Raw genomic sequence first — 25,433 nt, forward strand, 5'->3', positions numbered from 1 at the left:
GTTTTGAGGTGGTCAGTCCCTCAGTCTGGAGAAGAGCATTGTTCCGTTGTCTCAGACAACGGAACAATGCTCTTCTCCAGACTGAGGGACTGACCACCTCAAAACTTTAAGGGTGATGGACTGATTACATCGTCTTCAAGTATCTTCTGCTTCTATCAACCTTTCTGTACTCGACTGAAGAAGCCTACTGTGTAGGCGAAACGTTTCGAAATAAAGATACCTAACTGTTGCATATGTGTCTTACCTAACAATCTGTCGGTATTTCATACCATTTTAATGTTCATCGCGAATTGTGACTGGGAAAAATAGCAAGCGTTTGTCTTCAGTGAATAATTAATTGGAAAAAATAACACTTGTACCTCTCTCATGATGTATCCAATTCTTCTAAATAAAGTCAACGCGAGTGTACTGCTTGTTGATGATCTATAGTGTCAAGTATAAGAGTTGAGGCCCTCCCGAGGGAGACACGAGAGGCTCTCAGTCTCAGAGAGCGGGGTGAGGGCATGCACAGCACCTAGTGTAAACACGAAAGACAAATCTGATCAAGGAAGCTCTTGGTCTCACACACACACCTGGCGTGATGTGTGAACTGTTGCAGCCAAACCCTCCTCCCCTCCCCTCCCGCCACCACTACGCAACCTTTAACCTTAACAGGACTCATCATACTCGTGTACCATCACATATATACACAATGTGAACTTGAGTCGTAGGCCTGCTGCAATGCTACGCCTTTTTTATATTCTTGTAATAATGCACTAGACGACCTCGGAGAGTACTCACCAGTGAGGCTTCTTGATGGTTCATAAGAATATATATATTTGTCCAGTATAATTAGCACAGTGGTGACCTGTACTTAGCTCAGTAGCCGGGCAACATGGAACGAAGCTGAGGATCAGGTAGACTGATGGAGTGACAGAGACAACGAAGAGCAAGAAGACTACTGTGGAAACTTCAAACCCATTTTCTGTACTACCCGACGATTGTGAATTTGTCTACTGGGAACGTCACAATGAGCACCAAGGAATTATTGGCAGATGAGGGTGAGTTGACATCCCTTGAAACCCCAATGAAAACTATTCCAATGAAAGCCATCCCAACGAAGACCATCAAGAACATCACAACAAGCTCCGCCAGTGATGGTAGGAACATTGTTTTAGTTTTGACAGTCAGGGTAAGTTTATGGATAGGGCCTTTTGTCTTAGAGATAGGAAGAGGAGGCAGAGGGTATGTTTTCCTGGGGCTGGGATGATGGATATTGTTAGCCGTCTAGATGACATCATGAAAGGCAATGGGAGCAATCCTATTATCTGCCTCAGTGCAGGAGGAAACGATGTTGGCAGACATAGGAGTGAAGACCTGATTAGCAGGTACAGGACAGCAATACAGATAATTAGGAAAAAGAGTGGGAACCCTGTGATATGTCACATTTTACCCAGGAGAGGAGTTGGAAATAAATGGTTGTCCAAGGCAATTGGTGTCAATTGCTGGCTGGACAAACACTATAAGGAAAATGCAGTAACATTCATAGACAACTGAGATCTCTTCTATGGCAGAAATGTCATGTATGCCAGGGATGGGGTGCACATATCTAGGTTTGGGTGGTGGCTCTGGTTAACACAGTGGAGGGAGCTGTTAGGTCTTTAAACTAGAGATAGTTAGTGGTATGGATTTCTATGGAAAATCGATGAATCTTCAGTGTAGTGATAGTGTCAATTTTATGGAAACCAATTATAGGCAGAATGAGGTAGAGTTATTTATCAATACTGGAAAACCAGTAGCACTAGGTGACAAGAACAGTAACAGGGATAGTGGAGGAACAGAAGTGAGCAGGAATAGAAAAGAGAAGGGAGATTTTCTAAACATATATTATACTAATGGTCGTAGTGCAAGAAATAAGATGGATGAATTGAAATTAGTTGCAAGTGCTGGTAACATTGATGTTTTTGCCATAACTGAGACGTGGTTTAATATGAAAAATCGGAAGGAACATACCTGCTGAATGGCACATTCAGGGTTTTAAATTGTTCCATGTAAACAGAAGTATCGGAAAGGGGGTGGGGTGGCACTCTATGTCCAAGATCATTTAAATTGTTCCATAAAAACCAGTATAAAGTCTGAAACACATACTGAGTATGTTTGGGAAGAATTTTCAGAGGGGCATGCAAAATTGATTTTAGACGTGATATACCATCCCCCTAACTTGGATAGAGACCAAGGAAGACTACAGTTGGAGGAAAGTGTTAGGGCCACAAGATACCATAACGCAGTAATTCTAAGGGACTTTAACTTTTAGTCATATTGACTGGAATTCCTTGACTGGGAATCTAGAATCTGACGAGTTCTTAGAGGTAGTTCAGGATTGTTTTTTAAAGCAGTTTGTTACAGAACCTACAAGGAGAAATAACCTCCTTGGCTTCGTTCTGGCAAACAAGGTAGCCCTTGTTAATAATCTAGAAATTTCAAAGGAACTTGGCGCAAGTGACCACAACGAATCTCAGCATAGTTTTACAAAAGGGTGTTCCTGCCTTACAATTTGTTGGCTTTTTTCACTAAGATATTTGAGGAGGTAGATCATGGTAATGAATATGATATTGTGTGTATGGACTTCAGGCTTTTGATAGAGTCCCACATCAGAGACTATTGAGGAAAATTAAGGCACACAGAATAGGAGAAAAATTTTCCTGGACGGAGGCATTGTTGACAAATAGGCAGCAGAGAGTTTGCATAAATGAGGAAAAATCAGAGTGGGGAAGCATCACAAGCGGTGTTCCACAGGGGTTAGAGTTGGGCCCCTTGTTGGTCACAATGTACATAAACGACATAGTTGAGGGAATATTTAGCGACATAAGCAAGTTTGCCGATGACACCAAAATAGGCCGTCCAATTCATTCTGGAGAGGACATTAGAACACTCCAGGAAGATTTGAATAGGCTGATGCAGTGGCCAGAGAAGTGACAGATGCACTTTAATATAGACAAATAATGTAGATTTTAATATTACTGACTGCAAAAAAAGGATTTGGGAGTTCTGGTTATCAGTAATCTATAACCAAGATAATATTGCATAAGTGTTCTCAATAAAGCGAACAGAATCCTTGGCTTCATATCAAGAAGCATAAATAATAGGAGTCCTCAGATTGTTCTTCAAGTCTATATATCACTGGTTAGGCCTCATTTAGATTATGCTGCACAATTCTGGTTATCGTATTCCAGAATGGATATAAATGCACTGGAAAATGTACAAAGGAGGATGATAAAGTTGGTTCCATGTATCAAAAATCTTCACTATGAGGACAGACTGAGGGTCCTGAATCTACACTCTCTAGAAAGGTGTAGAATCAGGGGGGATATGATTGAGGTGTATAAATGGAAAACAGGAATAAATAAAGGGGACGTAATTAGCATACTAAAAATATCTAGCCTAGACAGGACTCACAGCAATGGCTTTAAGTTGGAAAAATTCAGATTCAGGAAGGATATAGGAAAGCACTGGTTTGGTAATAGAGTTGTGGTTCAGTGGAACAAACTCCCACGTACAGTTATTCAGGCTAAAACGTTGTGTAGTTTTAAAAATAGGTTAGATAAATACATGAGTGGGTGCAGGTGGGTGTGAGTTGGACCTGACTAGATTGTGCTACTAGGTCAGATGCCGTGCTCCTTCCTTAAGTGAATGTGACTTGATCTGACTAAGTTAGGGCACTGGCTTAAGACGGTGGGAGACTTGGACCTGCCTCGCATGGGCCAGTAGGCCTGCTGCAGTATTCCTTCTTTCTTACATTCTTAAATCAATTATCTTTAGCATTGAATGGAAGTATGATAATAGGTATAACTCAGTAACGGTCCCAGATTTTCGCTTAGCAGATTACAATGGGCTTAGAGAACAACTATCATTTGTGGACTGGGGTAACAAAGAGAGCTATCAGTATGAGAGCTTTCTAAACACTATACATGCTGCCCAAAGTACATTTATTCTGTATAAAGAAATCAGATCGAATAGAAATGACCCTAAATGGATGTATAATAGGCTCAAATATCTTTTAGGGCAGAAGAAAGGAATTTATAGGTTCATCAAAAGAGGTGAGGGTCATCTTATGAATCAGCATAATGACATAGAAAGGGGATAAGAAAAGCTAAACAGGACTACGAAAGTAAAGTTGCTAGGGATTCGAAAACTAACCCAAAAGGTTTTTCCAGGTTTATAGAACAAAAGTTAGAGATAAGATAGGTCCCCTTAAAAATAACTCTGGGCATCTTACTGACAAGGAGAATGAAATGTGCTCTATTTTTAATAATTATTTTCTCTCGGTTTTCACACAGGAACACACTAACGATATCCTAGTTATTAATTTTTATAGTGGGCCTGAAGAAGATAAATTATGTAATATAGCAGTCACTAGCGATATGGTTAAGAAACAAGTAGACCGACTGAAACAAAATAAATCCCCGGGCCCTGATGAGCTTTTTCCAATGGTTCTTAAGGAGTGCAAAATGGAACTCTGCGAACCATTGACCTGTACATAGCTCAGTGAGGACATGTCTAGTGTACTCACTGTGAACTGAACCAAGATGCCCTCCATTGAGCAACTTTACCAACAGCTAGAGATCCGGCAATTGACGGAGAAAATAAGAAGATTCGTAGTAGTCCTCCTGTTGTGAGTCCTCAGGTCAAGAAGAGAACCTGGGCAGTGGCCGGACAGCATGGAACAAAGTTGAAGATCAAGAAGACGAATGGAGAGGTAGAAACAATGAAGAAGACTGCTGTGAAAACTTGTAAAAATATCGAAAGCATTCTCTGTGCTACCCGATGAAAGTGAGTCGACTACTGGGAACGTCACGACGAACGACACCAAGGAAGGTAAAAACACTGTTGTTGTTGGGGATAGCCAGGTTAGGTATATGGATAAGGGCTTCTGCTTGTAGGATAGGAGTAGGAGCCAGAGTTTGCTTTCCTGGGGCTGAGATGGAGGATATTATTAGCCGGCTTGACAACATCATGAATGGTAATGGGATCAATCCTATTATCTGCCTCAGTGCTGGAGGCAATAATGTAGGCAAGCGTAGAAGTGAGGACTTAGAAGGTACAGAACAGCAATAGATATAATTAGGAAGAAGAAAGGGGGGGGGGTGCCCTGTCATATGTGGCATATTACCAAGAAGGGGCGTTGGAAATTGAAGGTTGTCCAGAGCAACTGGTATTAATTGTTGGCTGGACAAACACTGTAAGGATAATGCAGTACCATTCATTGACAACTGGGACCACTTCTACAGTAGAAATGACATGTATGCCAGGGATGGGGTTCACTTATCCAGGGCAGGTGTGGGTTTTCCTGCTAGCTCAGTTGAGGGGGTTGTTAGGACTCTAAACTAGGATTAGTTAGAGGTATGGGTTTAGAAATGGAAAATAATGAGTATGGATATATTGACTTAGGCTTTGATATTATGAATCTTAATAATAACAGTCATGGAGTAACACTGGGTAATGACAATTACAAAAATTGTTCAAAAGCAAAGGTGAATTGGAAAAAGGTGCAGAAGAAAAACATATTACTGTATTTTATGCTAACAGTCGAAGTGCAAGAAATAAGATTAATGGATTACGTTTAGTAGCGTGTGCTAGGAACTTTGATGTCATTGCAATTTCTGAAACATGGTATGATTTACAGAGTCGGGATATGATTGCTGAGTGTAATATTCAAGGGTTTAAGTTGTTCCATGTGGATAGATATAATGAGAAGGGGGGAGGAGTTGCATTATATGTGCCAGAAAATATAAATTGTTGCATAAAAACAGGTATAAAAATAGATGGATTAGTAGCAGAATTTATTTGGGTAGAGTTTCTAGGTCAAGAAAAACCCATTCTAGGTGTAATATACCGACCTCCAGGCTTGGATCACGATAGAGGGAGACTTCTTTGAAATGAAATTGTTAGGGCTTCTAGACACAATAACATAGTGATAGTAGGGGATTTTAACTTTAGTCAAATTGACTGGACTTCTTTGACCGGTAATCTGGAGTCCAGTGACTTTATGGAAGCAGTTCAGGACTGTTTTCTGAAGGAGTGTGCAAAAGAGCCTACCAGGGGTAATAATTTGCTAGACCTAGTCTTGTCAAATAAGGAAACACTCGTAAATAATCTGGAGATCGCTGAAGAACTTGCCGCAAGTGATCACAAATCCATCACTTTTAGCATTAACTGGGAATACGAGAATAATGATAATAAGGTAAAAGTCCCTGATTTTCGTTCTGCCGATTATAATGGACTTAGGGAACACCTGTCTAATCTCGACTGGGGTTATCTAGCTAATGATTTTATTGACGACGATCATACGATTATGAAGGGATCTGCATTTGTGATTTTTTTCTTAATAATTTGCAACATGCTCAGAGTATATACATTCCCCAGAGAGAAATTAGGTCTAATAATAACGATCCCAAATGGGTTAACAGGAGCCTAAAGCATCTATTAGGGGAGAAAAGGGGAATTTATAGGCTCATCAAAAGAGGAGAGGTTAACCTTACTGACCAATATGTTCATATTAAAAGAGAAGTAAAAAAAGGGGATTAGAAAGGCTAAATGTGACTATGAAATTAGAGTTGCTAATGAATCAAAGACTAATCCAAAAGGGTTCTTTCAAGCGTATAGGACGAAGGTGAAGGAAAAGTAGGACCTCTGAAAATTGGGAATGGACAGCTGAGGGATAACGAACTGGAAATGTGTTCCCGATTTAATGACTAATTTTTTGTCAGTTTTTACACAGGAAGACATAAATGAGATTCCAGAAACTAACAGTTATTCAGTTCCTGATGAATTCAAATTAACTAATATTACTGTCACGAGGGACATGGTTATCAAACAGATAGACAAACTGAAGCAAAATAAGTCCCCGGGACCCGAAGAGTTGTTTACCAGGGTACTTAAAGAATGCAAGATGGAACTTAGTCAGCCATTAACGAGTGTGTTTAATGCGTCCATCCTAACTGGTGTTGTGCCAGAGATGTGGAAGATAACTTCTCTAGTTCCTATATTCAAATCAGGGGATAAGTCCATTCCATCAAATTATCGTCCAATAAGCCTGACATCTATAGTAGGCAAATTATTAGAATAAATTATAGCTGACATTATTAGAAGTCACATTGAAGAGCATAATTTGATTAATGAATCTCAGCATGGGTTCACGAGAGGTCGTTCCTGCCTGACAAATTTACTGACGTTCTTCAATAGAACATTTGAGGCAGTTGACAGTGATAAAGAATATGATATTGTTTATTTGGATTTTAGTAAAGCCTTCGATAGAGTACCTCACAAGAGACTCTTAAGAAAAGTGGCAGCTCATTGTATAGGCGGTAAAGTTCTAGCATGGAAAGAGGCATGGCTTACCAATGGAAAGCAGAGAGTTTCCATTAATGGGGTCAAGTCTGAATGGGGATTAGTCACTAGTGGCATTCCACCCTTGAAGCTATAAACTAGGTGAAGTAGAGCTTGATCATACAGAATGTGAAAAAGACTTGGGAGTCATGGTAAGCAGAAACCTGAAGCCAAGACAGCAGTGCCTAAGTGCACAACAAGGCTAACAGATTACTAGGATTTATCTCAAAAAGTATTAGTAACAGAAGTCCAAAAGTTATTTTACAGCTCTATACATCATTAGTGAGGCCTCATTTAGATTATGCCGCTCAGTTTTGGTCTCCTTACTACAGGATGGACATAGACTCATTGGAGAACATACAGAGAAGAACGACTAAAATGATTTACTGTATAAGGAATCTCCCGTATGAAGATAGACTTAAAGCCTGAAATCTCCACTCTCTGGAGAGACGTAGAATGAGGGGAGATATCATTGAAGTGTATGAGTGGATGACGGGCATAAACAAAGGAGATATTAATAAAGTACTGAGGGTGTCGAACCAGGTAACAATCAGAAATAACGGATTTAAGTTCGGTAAATTTAGATTTAGAATGGACATAGGTAAGTACTGGTTTTCGAACAGTTGTGGATGTGTGGAACTGTCTTCCGAGTAGGGTGATTGAGGCTAGGACCTTGGGTAGCTTTAAAAAGAGACTGGACAAATATATGAGTGGGACGGGCTGGGTTTGATTGATGTTGTGGGTACGGGAGTAAATTCTTGGGTAATTTAGGGTAGGGGTGGTTTTGATAAGGACGTGCCTTATATGGGCCAGTAGGCCTTCTGCAGTGTTCTTTTATTCTTCGACTAGTGGATGGTACCACTATGACCCCGCCTCCATCTGCTTCACGTCACCTCACTACAGTATATAAGCCACGTCTACGGCCCTATGCTGTACATTCTACAAGATTGATGGACTGAACACATCGACTCCAGGTTGAGGGACTGATTACCTCATTCTCCTCCTCTCCTTACGCCTTCCTCTTTGTATTGGACTGATGAAGCCACTGTGTGGCGAAACGTTTCCTGAATAAAGATTCCCATATGCTGCATAAGTGTCTCAATCTTCAACTTGTCGGTTTTTCAAACCATTCATCACAACTGTCAGACACGGCAGCATCATGGGGTCTTGTTACAAAGAATTCTTCAACATTTGTTCAACCTTTGGACGAAGACCTACTTCGACTAGTGGATGGTACCACTATGACCCCGCCTCCATCTGCTTCACTTCACCTCACTACAGTATATAAGCCACGTCTACGGCCCTATGCTGTACATTCTACAAGATTGATGGACTGAACACATCGACTCCAGGTTGAGGGACTGATTACCTCATTCTCCTCCTCTCCTTACGCCTTCCTCTTTGTATTGGACTGATGAAGCCACTGTGTGGCGAAACGTTTCCTGAATAAAGATTCCCATATGCTGCATAAGTGTCTCAATCTTCATCCAGGCTGAGGGACTGATTACCTCATACTCCTCCTCTCCTTACGCCTTCCTCTTTGTATTGGACTGATGAAGCCACTGTGTGGCGAAACGTTTCCTGAATAAAGATTCCCATATGCTGCATAAGTGTCTCAATCTTCAACTTTCATATTGTCGGTATTTTATACCTTTCTTGCACAACTTGTCAGACACTGCACCATATACCTTCAAAGGTATGGATCGAGTCATGGCTCACCAATAGTAAGCAGAGTGTGCATAAATGGGATTAAATCTGATTGGGGCTCTGTAACAAGTGGCATTCCACAGGGATCAGTTTTAGGCCCGTTGTTGTTTATAATGTATATAAATCATCTTGACGAGGGAATCACTAATGGTATGAGCAAATTCGCTGATGACATGAAGATAGGTAGGATAATCGATTCAGACATAGATGTCACAGAACTTCAGGAGGATTTAGACAAACTCAATTCATGGTCAGAAACGTGGCAGATGCAGTTCAACATAAGAACATAAGAATGGAGGAACACTGCAGAAGGCCTACTGCCCCATACAAGGTAGTTCCTTTTAAGAACAAAAGAACATATGGGAATATATCAATATTCCCACCACACTACCATCAGAAAACGACTATCATACCCACCTAGCACCACCGCTACCACACAGCAAACACACCTCCCGCAAGCAAGCATGTATATATCCACATACACAAACACTCGCTAAAAACAGAGAGTTAGAAAGATTTAATTAAGGTGGTGCGAGGTGGGTTAATGCCGCTCCTGTGGTCAATCATGTTAAACAGGAAGTAGGTAAATACCCTCGTTGATTGGTCGCTTCTCCTGACTACACTGTCCCAGCAGCACCCTGACTGCTTCATGGTCCTGCCACCACCACCGCTCCTACTACAATTGCTGCTGTTGCTGCTACTGCTGCTACTACTACAATTGCTGCTGCTGCTACTGCTACAATTGCTGCTGCTGCTACTACTACTACAATTGCTGCTGCTGCTACTGCTACTACTACTACAGCTGCTGCTGCTGTTACTGCTACTACTACTACAGCTGCTGCTGCTGTTACTGCTCCTACTACTACTGCAACTGCGGCTGTTGTTACTACTACTGCTGTTATTACTAGTGTTACTGCTACTACTACTACTGTTGCTGCCACTGCAACTGAGGCTGTTACAACCACTATCACTGCTACTGAGGATGCTGCTACTACTATTATTGCTACTTCTGCTGTTATTGCTTCTTCTGAACTATCACTGCTACTACTATTACAACTACTACTACTATTACTACCACTACCGCTGTTGCTAACATCACAAGCGCTGCCGATACTGCTACCACCACCAATGCTGATGATGATATTGCTACTACGACTGTTGCTGATGCTACTGCTGCTGCTGCTGCAATTACTACTATCTTACCTGGAGGTTATTCCGGGGATCAACGCCCCCGCGGCCCGGTCCATGACCACGCCTCCCGATGGATCCGGGCCTGATCAACTAGGCTGTTACTGCTGGCCGCACGCAGTCCAACGCACGAGCCACAGCCCGGCTGATCCGGCACTGATTTTAGGTATCTGTCCAGCTCTCTCTTGAAGGCAGCCAGGGGTTTATTGGCAATTCCCCTAATACTTGATGGGAGGCTGTTGAACAGCCTTGGGCCGCGGTCACTTATGGTGTTTTCCCTTAGTGTACCAATGGCGCCCCTACTTTTAACTGGGGGTATTTTGCATCGCCTGCCCAGTCTTTTACTTTCGTAGGGAGTGATTTCTGGGTGCAGATTTGGGACCATTCCTTCCAAGATTTTCCAAGTGTAGATTATGATATATCTCTCCCTCCTGCGTTCCAACGAGTACAAGTCAAGTGCTTCCAAGCGTTCCCAGTAGTTAAGGTGCTTGACAGAACTTATACCTGCAGTAAAGGATCTCTGTACACTCTCTAGATCTGCGATTTCACCTGCTTTGAATTGAGATGTTAATGTACAGCAGTATTCCAGCCTAGAGAGAACAAGTGATTTGAAAAGGATCATCATTGGCTTGGCATCTCTCGTTTGGAACGTTCTCGGTATCCATAATATCATTTTCTTTGCACGTGTGATCGTGGCACTGTTATGATCCTTGAAAGTGAGATCCTCAGACATTACTACTCCCAGGTCCCTTACATTAATTTTCCGCTCTATTGTATGGCCAGAGTCTGTAGTATACTCTGTTCTAGTTATTATCTACTCCAGTTTTCCATAACAGAGTAGTTGGAATTTGTCCTCATTGAACATCATATTGTTTACCGTTGCCCACTGGAAAACTTTGTTTATATCTTCTTGGAAGTTAACCGCGTCCTCAGCAGATGACAGCCTCATGCCGATCCTAGTATCATCCGCAAAGGATGATACGGTGCTGTGGTGTATATCTCTGTCTACGTCTGATATGAGGATAAGGAATAAGATGGGGGCGAGTACTGTGCCTTGTGGAACAGAGCTCTTCACTATGGCAGCCTCCGATTTAACTCTGTTGACCACTACTCTTTGTGTTCGATTTGTTAGGAAGTTGAAGATCCATCTCCCCACTTTCCCAGTTATTCCTTTAGCACGTATTTTATGAGCTATTACGCCATGATCGCATTTGTCAAATGCTTTTGCAAAGTCTGTGTATATTACATCTGCATTCTGATTTTCTTCCAGTGCATCCAAGGCCATGTCATAGTGATCCAGTAGTTGTGAGAGGCAGGAGCGACCTGCCCTGAACCCATGTTGCCCTGGATTATGCAGATTTTGGGAATCCAGGTGATTTGCAATCCTGCTTCTTAGCACTCTTTCAAAGATTTTTATGATGTGGGACGTCAGAGCTATTGGTCTATAGTTCTTAGCTAATGCTTTGCTGCCACCTTTATGGAGTGGGGTTATATCCGTTGTTTTAAGTGACTGTGGAATTTCACCCATGTCCAAGCTCCTCCTCCATAGTGTACTTAGGGCACGCGAGAGGGGTTTCTTGCAGTTCTTAATGAAAACAGAGACCCACGAGTCTGGGCCCGGGGCTGAGTGCATGGGATGTTGTCAATGGCTTTTTCGAAATCTATCGGAGTTAGGGTAATGTCGGAAATCTGGCATACATTAATGGAGTTTTGAGGCTCATTCATGAATAAATCATTTGGGTCGTCGATCCTCAGACTGATTAGTGGTTCACTAAACACAGAGTCGTACTGGGATTTCAATATTTCACTCATTTCCTTGTTGTCATCTGTGTAAGTCCCATCCTGTCTGAGTTAGGGCCCGATACTAGATGTGGTATTTGAATGACTTTAAAAATAAATTAGACAAGTGGGTGGGAGTGAGTGGGAATTCGACCTGCCCAGCATGGGCCAGCAGGACTGCTGCAGTGCTCGTCCTATGTTCTTGTTACTACTACTACTACTACTACTACTACTACTACTACTACTACTACTACTACTACTACTACTACTAATACTACTACTACTACTACTACTACTACTACTACTACTACTACTGTGGTGCTGCTAATATGGTGGGGGTGGTGTTGCTGGTGGTAGTAGTGGTTGTACTGGTAGTAGTGGTTGTACTGGTAGCAGTGGTGGTGCTGGTAGTAGTGGTGGTGCTGGTAGTAGTGGTGGTGCTGGTAGTAGTGGTGGTGCTGGTAGTAGTGGTGGTGCTGGTAGTAGTGGTGGTACTGGTAGTAGTGGTGGTACTGTTAGTAGTAGTGGTACTGGTAGTAGTGGTGGTGCTGGTAGTAGTGGTGGTGCTGGTAGTAGTGGTGGTGCTGGTATAAGTGGTGGTGCTGGTAGTAGTGGTGGTGTTGGTAGTAGTGGTGGTGCTGGTAGTAGTGGTGGTGCTGGTAGTAGTGGTGGTACTGTTAGTAGTAGTGGTACTGGTAGTAGTGGTGGTGCTGGTAGTAGTGGTGGTGCTGGTAGTAGTGGTGGTGCTGGTATAAGTGGTGGTGCTGGTAGTAGTGGTGGTGCTGGTAGTAGTGGTGGTGCTGGTAGTAGTGGTGGTGCTGGTATAAGTGGTGGTGCTGGTAGTAGTGGTGGTGCTGGTAGTAGTGGTGGTGCTGGTAGTAGTAGTGGTGGTACTGGTAGTAGTGGTGGTGCTGGTAGTAGTGGTGGTACTGGTAGTAGTGGTGGTACTGTTAGTAGTAGTGGTACTGGTAGTAGTGGTGGTGCTGGTAGTAGTGGTGGTGCTGGTAGTAGTGGTGGTGCTGGTATAAGTGGTGGTGCTGGTAGTAGTGGTGGTGCTGGTAGTAGTGGTGGTGCTGGTAGTAGTGGTGGTGCTGGTAGTAGTGGTGGTGCTGGTATAAGTGGTGGTGCTGGTAGTAGTGGTGGTGCTGGTAGTAGTGGTGGTGCTGGTAGTAGTGGTGGTGCTGGTACAAGTGGTGGTGCTGGTAGTAGTGGTGGTGCTGGTAGTAGTGGTGGTGCTGGTAGTAGTAGTGGTGGTACTGGTAGTAGTGGTGGTGCTGGTAGTAGTGGTGGTGGTGATAATAGTGGTGGTGCTGGTAGTAGTGATGGTGCTGGTAGTAGTGGTGATGCTGGTAGTAGTGGTGATGCTGGTAGTAGTGGTGGTACTGGTAGTAGTAGTGGTGGTACTGGTAGTAGTGGTGGTGCTGGTAGTAGTGATGGTGCTGGTAGTAGTGGTGATGCTGGTAGTAGTGGTGATGCTGGTAGTAGTGGTGGTACTGGTAGTAGTAGTGGTGGTACTGGTAGTAGTGGTGGTGCTGGTAGTAGTGGTGGTGCTGGTAGTAGTGGTGGTGCTGGTAGTAGTGGTGGTGCTGGTAGTAGTGGTGGTACTGGTAGTAGTGGTGGTACTGTTAGTAGTAGTGGTACTGGTAGTAGTGGTGGTGCTGGTAGTAGTGGTGGTGCTGGTAGTAGTGGTGGTGCTGGTATAAGTGGTGGTGCTGGTAGTAGTGGTGGTGCTGGTAGTAGTGGTGGTGCTGGTAGTAGTGGTGGTGCTGGTAGTAGTGGTGGTGCTGGTAGTAGTAGTGGTGGTACTGGTAGTAGTGGTGGTGCTGGTAGTAGTGGTGGTGGTGATAATAGTGGTGGTGCTGGTAGTAGTGATGGTGCTGGTAGTAGTGGTGATGCTGGTAGTAGTGGTGATGCTGGTAGTAGTGGTGGTATTGGTAGTAGTAGTGGTGGTACTGGTAGTAGTGGTGGTGCTGGTAGTAGTGGTGGTGCTGGTAGTAGTGATGGTGCTGGTAGTAGTGGTGGTGGTGCTGGTAGTAGTGATGGCGCTGGTAGTAGTGGTGGTGGTGCTGGTAGTAGTGGTGGTGGTGATAATAGTGGTGGTGCTGGTAGTAGTGGTGGTGATTGTAGTAGTGGTGGTACTGGTAGTAGTGGTGGTACTGGTAATAGTGGTGGTGCTGGTAGTAGTGGTGGTGCTGGTAGTAGTGGTGGTGCTGGTAGTAGTGGTGGTGCTGGTAGTAGTGGTGGTGCTGGTAGTAGTGGTGGTGCTGGTAGTAGTGGTGGTGCTGGTAGTAGTGGTGGTGCTGGTAGTAGTGGTGGTGCTGGTAGTAGTGGTGGTGCTGGTAGTAGTGGTGGTGCTGGTAGTAGTGGTGGTGCTGGTAGTAGTGGTGGTGCTGGTAGTAGTGGTGGTGCTGGTAGTAGTGGTGGTGCTGGTAGTAGTGGTGGTGCTGGAAGTAGTGGTGGTGCTGGTAGTAGTGGTGGTGCTGGTAGTAGTGGTGGTGCTGGTAGTAGTGGTGGTGCTGGTAGTAGTGGTGGTGCTGGTAGTAGTGGTGGTGCTGCTTCACATTATACTCACCATAATAAAAAGGTACATTTGTTTGGTTCATTGTAAGAGAGAACGAGTGTGTGGGAGCCTCACCCTGGCTGTGTGGGAGCCTCACCCTGGCTGTGTGGGAGCCTCACCCTGGCTGTGTGGGAGCCTCACCCTGGCTGTGTGGGAGCCTCACCCTGGCTGTGTGGGAGCCTCACCCTGGCTGTATGGGGGCCTCACCCTGGCTGTGTGGGGCCTCACCCTGGCTGTGTGGGAGCCTCACCCTGGCTGTGTGGGAGCCTCACCCTGGCTGTGTGGGAGCCTCACCCTGGCTGTGTGGGAGCCTCACCCTGGCTGTATGGGGGTCTCACCCTGGCTGTGTGGGGCCTCACCCTGGCTGTGTGGGGGCCTCACCCTGGCTGTGTGGGGGCCTCACCCTGGCTGTGTGGGAGCCTCACCCTGGCTGTGGGAGAGAGACGGTGGGAGGACGGTAGGGAGAGTCATGTTGGAAAGGAAGCATACGCCACTCGCAGCTTTAAGAATATGCACGTCAAGGCCCACCAGGCAGGAAGCTTGTAAAACCAGCTGAAGATAGTTTAACAGGCAGGACTAGGAGCTAGCAGTCAACTCCCGTAACCAGCCATGTGAATGCGTGAAAATGCGAGCACGCACACACACACACACACACACTCACACACACACACACACACACACACACACACACACACACACACACACACACACACACACACACACACACACACACACACACACACACACACTGGACTGACGACACTGGAGGACAGAAGGGTCAGGGGAGACATGATAACGACATACAAGATACTGCGGGGAATAGACAAGGTGGACAGAGATAGGATGTTCCAGAGAGGGGACACAGGGACAAGGGGTCACAACTGGAAGCTGAAGACTCAGACGAGTCACAGGGACGTTAGGAAGTATTTCTTCAGTCATAGAGTTGTCAGCAAGTGGAATAGCCTAGCAAGTGAAGTAGTGGAGGCAGGAACCATACATAGTTTTAAGAAGAGGTATGACAAAGCTCAGGAAGCAGAGAGAGAGAGGATCCAGTAGCGATCAGTGAAGAGGCGGGGCCAGGAGCTGAGTCTCGACCCCTGCAACCACAATTAGGTGAGTACACACACACACACACACACACACACACACACACACACACACACACACACACACACACACGTGGAATAGACAAGGTGGACAGAGACAGGATGTTCCAGAGAGGGGACACAGAAACAAGGGGATACAATTGGGTGTTGAAGACCCAGATGAGTCAAAGGGAAGTTAGGAAGTATTTCTTCAGTCATAGAGTAGTTAGAAAGTGGAATAGCCTAGCAAGTGAGATAGTGGAGGCAGGAACCATACATAGCTTTAAGATGAGTTATGATAAAACTCATGGAGCAGAGAGAGAGAGAGAGAGAACCTAATAGCACTCAGTGAAGAGGCGGGGCCAGGAACTGAGTCTCGACCCCTGCAACCACAATTAGGTGAGTACACACAGGATGTCCCAGAGAGGGGACACAGAAACAAGGGGTCACAGTTGGAAGCTGAAGAGTCAGATGAGCCAAAGGGATGTTAGGAAGTATTTCTTCAGCCACAGAGTTGTTAGAAAGTGGAATAGTCTAACAAGTGATGTAGTGGAGGCAGGAACCATACATAGTTTTAAGACGAGGTATGATAAAGCTCATGGAGCAGGGAGAGGGAGGACCCTGTAGCGGTCAGGGAAGAGGCGGGGCCAGGAGCTGAGTCTCGACCCCTGCAACCACAATTAGGCGAGTACGATTAGGTGAGTACACACACACACACACACACACACACACACACACACACACACACACACACACACACACACACACACACACACAGAGGTGCACATACACACACACACACACCCACAGTGAAGAAGCGGGGCCAGGAGCTTGGACTCGACCCCTGCAACCTCAACTAGGTGAGTACAACTAGGTGAGTACACACACACACACACTTCATAGAGTTGTCAGGAAGTGGAATAGCCTAGCAAGTGAAGTAGTGGAGGCAGGAACCATACATAGTTTTAAGAAGAGGTATGATACAGCTCAGGAAGCAGAGAGAGAGAGAGAGGACCTAGTAGCGATCAGTGAAGAGGCGGGGCCAGGAGCTGAGTCTCGACCCCTGCAACCACAATTAGGTGAGTACAATTAGGTGAGTACACACACACACACACACACACACGCGCACACACATCCAGAGATGGGACACAGCAACAAGAGGTCACAGTTGGAAGTTGAAGATTCAGATGAATCACAGGGATGTTAAGAAGTATTTCTTCAGTCACAGAGTTTTCAGGAAGTGGAATAGTCTGGGAAGTGATGTAGTGGAGGCAGGATCCATACATAGCTTTAAGGAGAGGTATGATAAAGCTCATGGAGTGGGTAGTGACTGAGTAGCGGCCAGTGAAGAGGCGGGGCCAGGAGCTGAGACTCGACCCCTGAAACCACAACTAGGTGAGTACACACACACACATACATACATACATACACACACATACATACATACATACATACACACACACACACACACACACACACACACACACACACACACACACAGTTAAGGAAAGCCTCAATTCATCAACTCATTTCCACAGTCAACCACATCAACCACCTCACAGACATTAACCACAACAGTTCACGTTACAGTCATCAGTCAACCACATCAACCCACCTCACAGACATTAACCACAACAGTTCACGTTACAGTCATCAGTCAACCACACCAACCCACCTCACAGACATTAACCACAACAGTTCACGTTACAGTCATCAGTCAACCACATCAACCCACCTCACAGACATTAACCACAACAGTTCACGTTACAGTCATCAGTCAACCACATCAACCCACCTCACAGACATTAACCACAACAGTTCACGTTACAGTCATCAGTCAACCACATCAACCCACCTCACAGACATTAACCACAACAGTTCACGTTACAGTCATCAGTCAACCACATCAACCCACCTCACAGACATTAACCACAACAGTTCACGTTACAGTCATCAGTCAACCACATCAACCCACCTCACAGACATTAACCACAACAGTTCACGTTACAGTCATCAGTCAACCACATCAACCCACCTCACAGACATTAACCACAACAGTTCACGTTACAGTCATCAGTCAACCACATCAACCCACCTCACAGACATTAACCACAACAGTTCACGTTACAGTCATCAGTCAACCACATCAACCCACCTCACAGACATTAACCACAACAGTTCACGTTACAGTCATCAGTCAACCACATCAACCCACCTCACAGACATTAACCACAACAGTTCACGTTACAGTCATCAGTCAACCACATCAACCCACCTCACAGACATTAACCACAACAGTTCACGTTACAGTCATCAGTCAACCACATCAACCCACCTCACAGACATTAACCACAACAGTTCACGTTACAGTCATCAGTCAACCACATCAACCCACCTCACAGACATTAACCACAACAGTTCACGTTACAGTCATCAGTCAACCACATCAACCCACCTCACAGACATTAACCACAACAGTTCACGTTACAGTCATCAGTCAACCACATCAACCCACCTCACAGACATTAACCACAACAGTTCACGTTACAGTTATCAGTCAACCACATCAACCCACCTCACAGACATTAACCACAACAGTTCACGTTACAGTCATCAGTCAACCACATCAACCCACCTCACAGACATTAACCACAACAGTTCACGTTACAGTCATCAGTCAACCACATCAACCCACCTCACAGACATTAACCACAACAGTTCACGTTACAGTCATCAGTCAACCACATCAACCCACCTCACAGACATTAACCACAACAGTTCACGTTACAGTCATCAGTCAACCACATCAACCCACCTCACAGACATTAACCACAACAGTTCACGTTACAGTCATCAGTCAACCACATCAACCCACCTCACAGACATTAACCACAACAGTTCACGTTACAGTCATCAGTCAACCACACCAACCCACCTCACAGACATTAACCACAACAGTTCACGTTACAGTCATCAGTCAACCACATCAACCCACCTCACAGACATTAACCACAACAGTTCACGTTACAGTCATCAGTCAACCACACCAACCCACCTCACAGACATTAACCACAACAGTTCACGTTACAGTCATCAGTCAACCACATCAACCCACCTCACAGACATTAACCACAACAGTTCACGTTACAGTCATCAGTCAACCACATCAACCCACCTCACAGACATTAACCACAACAGTTCACGTTACAGTCATCAGTCAACCACATCAACCCACCTCACAGACATTAACCACAACAGTTCACGTTACAGTCATCAGTCAACCACATCAACCCACCTCACAGACATTAACCACAACAGTTCACGTTACAGTCATCAGTCAACCACATCAACCCACCTCACAGACATTAACCACAACAGTTCACGTTACAGTCATCAGTCAACCACATCAACCCACCTCACAGACATTAACCACAACAGTTCACGTTACAGTCATCAGTCAACCACATCAACCCACCTCACAGACATTAACCACAACAGTTCACGTTACAGTCATCAGTCAACCACATCAACCCACCTCACAGACATTAACCACAACAGTTCACGTTACAGTCATCAGTCAACCACATCAACCCACCTCACAGACATTAACCACAACAGTTCACGTTACAGTCATCAGTCAACCACATCAACCCACCTCACAGACATTAACCACAACAGTTCACGTTACAGTCATCAGTCAACCACATCAACCCACCTCACAGACATTAACCACAACAGTTCACGTTACAGTCATCAGTCAACCACATCAACCCACCTCACAGACATTAACCACAACAGTTCACGTTACAGTTATCAGTCAACCACATCAACCCACCTCACAGACATTAACCACAACAGTTCACGTTACAGTCATCAGTCAACCACATCAACCCACCTCACAGACATTAACCACAACAGTTCACGTTACAGTCATCAGTCAACCACAGCAGTCCGCATCATAGCCATTAATCAGCTATAACAACCTGCATCAATCATCCACAACAGTCCAGATCACAGTCATGAATCAGCCATAGCAACCTGCATCAATCAACCACAACAATCTAGATAAGTCATGAATCATGAATTCACGTCATGACTCAACCTCAACAACCTGCATCGACGACAACAACTTGCATCAGTCATCCACATCAGTCCACATTAGTCAACAATCACAATAAGCTTCATGATGGTGGAAACGTCTCTTAAATAAAGGTGCTCAGGATCCCAACATTGTTGTTATTGCAGCTGCAGGAGGAATGATTGGTTGGATAACTGGACCTTCAAAACAAGAGATGTCAACTCGTTCTCTCTAGGCTGGAGTATTGCTGTCTACTAACGGCCCCCCTTCAAGTCAGGCGGTACATGAATGGTATACAATACCGACAAGATGAAAATTAGACACATGTGCAACATCTGGGTATCTTTATTGTAGACACATCGCCATCCAGTGGCTTTATTAATACTAATTCAATAATGTCCTTGAATTTATTTTGATAAAGCCACTGGATGACGAAACGTCTATAATATAGATACCCAGATGTTGCACGTGTCTAATTTTCATCAAGGTCGGCGAATATTTCTGAGCTGGAAAATGTACAGAGAACCTTCGCATAAACTCAGTCAAGCTCCTAAATTACTGGGAGTGTTTGATGTTCCTAAATTGTATTTCTTAGATTGTAGAGGAGGAAGATACATTATAAACTACAACTGGAAGGTACTGGAGGAACTGGTCCCAAACCTGTGCGCTGAAACGGTGCAGGATACCTCCAGTGAAAAGTAGGGAAGTGATTACCAACAAATCCCTAGCTGTCTTCAGGAAAGAACTCCACAGATTCCTCAATATAGTTCCTGCTCAGCAGGACTGTGGTGCATACGTTAGACCGCGGGCAGCGGGCACTAACAGCTTGATGGATCAGGCCAGCAACCAAGAGACCTGGTCTGGGACCGGACCACGGCGGAGATGACCTCTGGAAGTGACTCCAGATAAACACTAGATAAATATCTTATTCACCAGGTACCTAATTACTGACACATGAACCAGGGGCAGCAAGTGTATGTGGACTGATTTGCTTAGAGTGGGTGTTCGTGGAGCTGGTAGCCTCCTCAGCTCATACACAGGACTGAGGATCGCTTCCCTGCACGGGTGAAACGTTAGGTATTCTTCTCTTACACCTGGCGCCCCCCTCTTCACCTAGCACTAAGGGTGTATTCAACTGCTATGGGTCGCATCCTGACGGAGGAGATTCGAAGATCACAATGGAAATAAGACACTGACTTTTTGGGGGGATATCCTGGGTGGCTAACACTCCCCTGGGTTAAAAATTCCAACAAAATTTTGTCCTGTTTTATGTCTTATTCTGTCCAAGAATGGATCTCGCGGTCATTTCGAACGTTCTTCACTGAGTTACGTGTCAATCAATAGAGTCATCAATAAAGTTCACCGCTGTAAAAGACGCTGACAGAAGGGAAACCTTGAGACAATGTTTGGCCTAGAGATAAAGCTTTACCTTGATAAAAGCTTGATACCACGTGAATGCCGAACATTGTCAGTGTTTCATTTCTCATCGTTTTAGTGTTACAATACTGACAGGTTGAAGAGCAATATACCTGTGCCACACCTGCGTAGCTTCAGTGAGAGATAGTCTCATCTATTTAGTCGAAATATCCCATAAAACATGTCTTAAGAACTTAAGAAATGAGGAACACTGCAGCAGACCTACTGGCCCATGCCTGGGTAAGTTCAACTCACACCCAGATTTCCATTCTGCCATAGTTCCTTTTCATTTTCCGAGTTCAACGTCACTGTTTGTTATTAAGCCACGTAAACAAAAGAGGAGGCACTTGGGAGGATTGCTGTTAGAATGCCTATTTGTATAATATTTAACATTGCAAAGACGCATCTCTCACATTGCAATAGGCCTAATGGTTCTTGCTAGGCAGGTCCTACGCCAGCATAGAGCACTGTAGCTAGCCATCACTATTGCACTGTAGCTAGCCATCACTAAATATCGGCCATTTAATCAAAGAGATGCACGCAGTAATGGTAAGATCTGAGCACAACGCAGTAGTTGGAAGACAACACAAGAATCAGAGGGGGAGAGACGGAGAGAGATAGAGGAAAACAAATCACAGAAGCACATGGAGGTCTCCTGAAGAAGGGACTCCTGAAGGTCCTACCTGCACTCGTAGATCAAGACACAAGTGGTTCCTGGATGTTGTTAAGTCCGGGGTAGAGAGCGAGAGAGCGAGCGCTTGTTTGTGTACGCGGGCTGAGATGGTAGCAGCATCGAGCCGTCTAGAGCGTCCACACACCACCACTGCACCCCTCGGTTTCAACTTTGAACTGGTCAACGCTAAAGAGGAAGGAGGGAGGAGAGGACGGGAGGGAGGGGAGGGCGGGAGGGAGGAAAGGGAGAGCGGGAGGGAAGGAGGGATGCCTCGTGGTGATTTGGGGGCGGGGAGGGGGAAGCGGTAGGCTAGGGAGGAGAGGGAGGGGTGAGGGAATGAGGGAGAGAAGAAGAGAGAGAATGAGAAAGAGAGAGAGAGAGACGGAGATGCCAAGAAGGGAATTATTTCTTGTTCTTCCGGTGAACATACAACGTGTGGCAACAGTTATGTGTATGTTGAGGGTTGGCCACTACCATTCACGCATAAACACAAAAATACACACACGCACGACTAGCACATACGCGCACACAAATATATACACAACTAACACATGAGCCAGGAGCTGAGTCTCGACCCCTGCAACCACAAATAGGTGAGTACATAGCATATATATATATATATATATATATATATATATATATATATATATATATATATATATATATATATATATATATATATATATATATATATATATATATATATACACCAGCGAAAAGGCGGAGCCAGGAACTACGAATCAACCCCTGCAACCACACATACATGTAGATGAGTACACACCTGAAGACACCTAGGTGGTGTCATGGTGGCTCACACACAGGTGCTGTTATTGATTGTCCTTCAGCACACTTGGTTGTATCTGGCAACTACTCTCGCTGCCCATCAATTCGCGAACCATTCTCATTCTCTCGCCATAGATAAATGCCAGACAAGCGCACATGTACGCACACGAACACACAGACGCACACAACACGTACACAAAACGCACGCGCAAGCATTGGCACATACACAAGCGCAGGCACATACACAAGCACGGGCACATTCACAAACACGGGCACATACACAAGCACGGGCACATACACAAGCACATACACAAGCACGGGCACATACACAGGCACGGGCACATACACAAACATAGGCACATACACACAAACACCAACCTACATGTTACAAGGAACAATACTTTTGTGTAATAACTGACCTGTGTTTGTGGAAGGCTATCTGTGGGAGGCTGTTTGTGGGAGAATTTGCGGGAGACTACCTGTTGGTGTAAGACACCATTTGTGCTCGTGCTTGACTATGTCGTAGCATCTGACCCCAGCTTCTTAAATTACAGTAACCAGCATTATTAATTCCCGTTCGCATGTGTCTTGTCAAAGCAATTCTTGAAACACTGTGTTGAGTGCTTGGACCACTTCCTCCTCTACCTCACGTCGCTCCACTTCCATATTCAGTGTGAGGAAATCCAAGCATCCCTGTGACTCACTCGCTTTCAGTTTCCGTCCATTTCCTGTTGTTCTCTGGTGCTCTCCCTTCTGACTGTCTTATATGTCGTAATTACATTCCATCTTAACTCTTGATCTTTCTCTTTTCTATAGTCGAGTGATGTGGTCAGAGCTCTGGTGGTGAAAGTCGAAAATCAAAAGCTGATTGTCGTAATAGTTGTCGTAATAGCTGATTGTTGTAATATATACTATTATATAAACACTAGATGATATGGCCTTGGATGCGCTGGAAGAAAATCAGAATGTAGATGTAATATACACAGACTTTGCAAAAGCATTTGACAAATGCGATCATGGTGTAATAGCCCATAAAATACGTGCTAAAGGAATAACTGGGAAAGTGGGGAGATGGTTACCTGGAGGTTACCTGGAGGTTATTCCGGGGATCAACGCCCCCGCGGCCCGGTCCATGACCAGGCCTCCCGATGGATCAGGGCCTGATCAACTAGGCTGTTACTGCTGGCCGCACGCAGTCCGACGTACGAGCCACAGCCCGGCTGATCCGGCATTGACTTTAGGTATCTGTCCAGCTCTCTCTTGAAGGCAGCCAGGGGTTTATTGGCAATTCCCCTAATGCTTGATGGGAGGCTGTTGAACAGTTTTGGGCCCCGGACACTTATGGTGTTTTCTCTTAGTGTACCAATGGCGCCCCTACTTTTTATTGGCGGCATTTTGCATCGCCTGCCCAGTCTTTTACTTTCGTAGGTGTAGGGATTGTGTAAGTCTGTGTATATTACATCTACATTCTGATTTTCTTCCAGCGCATCTTCAACTTCCTAACAAATCGAACACAAAGAGTAGTGGTCAACAGAGTTAAATCGGAGGCTGCCATAGTGAAGAGCTCTGTTCCACAAGGCACAGTACTCACCCCCATCTTATTCCTTATCCTCATATCAGACATAGACAGAGATATACATCACAACACCGTATCATCCTTTGCGGATGATACTAGGATCTGCATGAGGCTGTCATCTGCTGAGGACGCGGTTAACCTCCAAGAAGATATAAACAAAGTTTTCCAGTGGGCAACGGTAAACAATATGATGTTCAATGAGGACAAATTCCAACTACTCCGTTATGGAAAACTGGAGGAGATAATAACTAGAACAGAGTGTACTACAGACTCTGGCCATACAATAGAACGGAAAAATAATGTAAGGGACCTGGGAGTAGTAATGTCTGAGGATCTCACTTTCAAGGATCACAACAGTGCCATGATCGCACGTGCAAAGAAAATGATAGGATGGATAATGAGAACGTTCAAAACGAGAGATGCCAAGCCACTGATGATCCTTTTCAAATCACTTGTTCTCTCTAGGCTGGAATACTGCTGTACATTAACATCTCCATTCAAAGCAGGTGAAATCGCAGATCTAGAGAGTGTACAGAGATCCTTTACTGCACGTATAAGTTCTGTCAAGCACCTTAACTACTGGGAACGCTTGGAAGCACTTGACTTGTACTCGTTGGAACGCAGGAGGGAGAGATATATCATAATCTACACTTGGAAAATCTTGGAAGGAATGGTCCCAAATCTGCACACAGAAATCACTCCCTACGAAAGTAAAAGACTGGGCAGGCGATGCAAAATGCCCCCAATAAAAAGTAGGGGCGCCATTGGTACACTAAGGGAAAACACCATAAGTGTCCGGGCCCAAGACTGTTCAACAGCCTCCCATCAAGCATTAGGGGAATTGCCAATAAACCCCTGGCTGCCTTTAAGAGAGAGCTGGACAGATACCTAAAATCAGTGCCGGATCAGCCGGGCTGTGGCTCGTACGTTGGACTGTGTGCGGCCAGCAGTAACAGCCTAGTTGATCAGGCCCTGATCCATCGGGAGGCCTGGTCATGGACTGGGCCGCGGGGGCGTTGATCCCCGGAATAACCTCCAGGTAACCTCCAGGATGTAATTTTGCAGCAGTTCAAAGGTCAACTATTGAAAACTGAACACTGTCTTCGAAGACCCATCAAAACCAACTTAGAGACTTCAGTTTAAGACATCTAAAATGGAAGAATGAAGCAAAGATTTTAACAGCAGAGATGAACAGTCTCACACAGATGAACTACCAAGACTCT

General features: G+C 44.8%; 1 protein-coding gene across 1 annotated transcript in view; it reads right to left on the minus strand.

The window, feature by feature from the left end:
- Positions 1 to 22,007, minus strand: part of LOC128692173 (uncharacterized) — a 43,046-nt gene extending 21,039 nt beyond the window's left edge. The window contains exon 1 of the mRNA XM_053781251.2: positions 21,862 to 22,007. The gene's annotated coding sequence lies outside the window, so the exon portion shown is untranslated. The remainder of the gene's footprint in view (positions 1 to 21,861) is intronic.
- Positions 22,008 to 25,433: the final 3,426 nt, after the last annotated feature.

This window comes from Cherax quadricarinatus, chromosome 15, assembly GCF_038502225.1.
Source record: "Cherax quadricarinatus isolate ZL_2023a chromosome 15, ASM3850222v1, whole genome shotgun sequence".
NCBI classification, from domain to species: Eukaryota; Metazoa; Arthropoda; class Malacostraca; order Decapoda; family Parastacidae; genus Cherax; species Cherax quadricarinatus.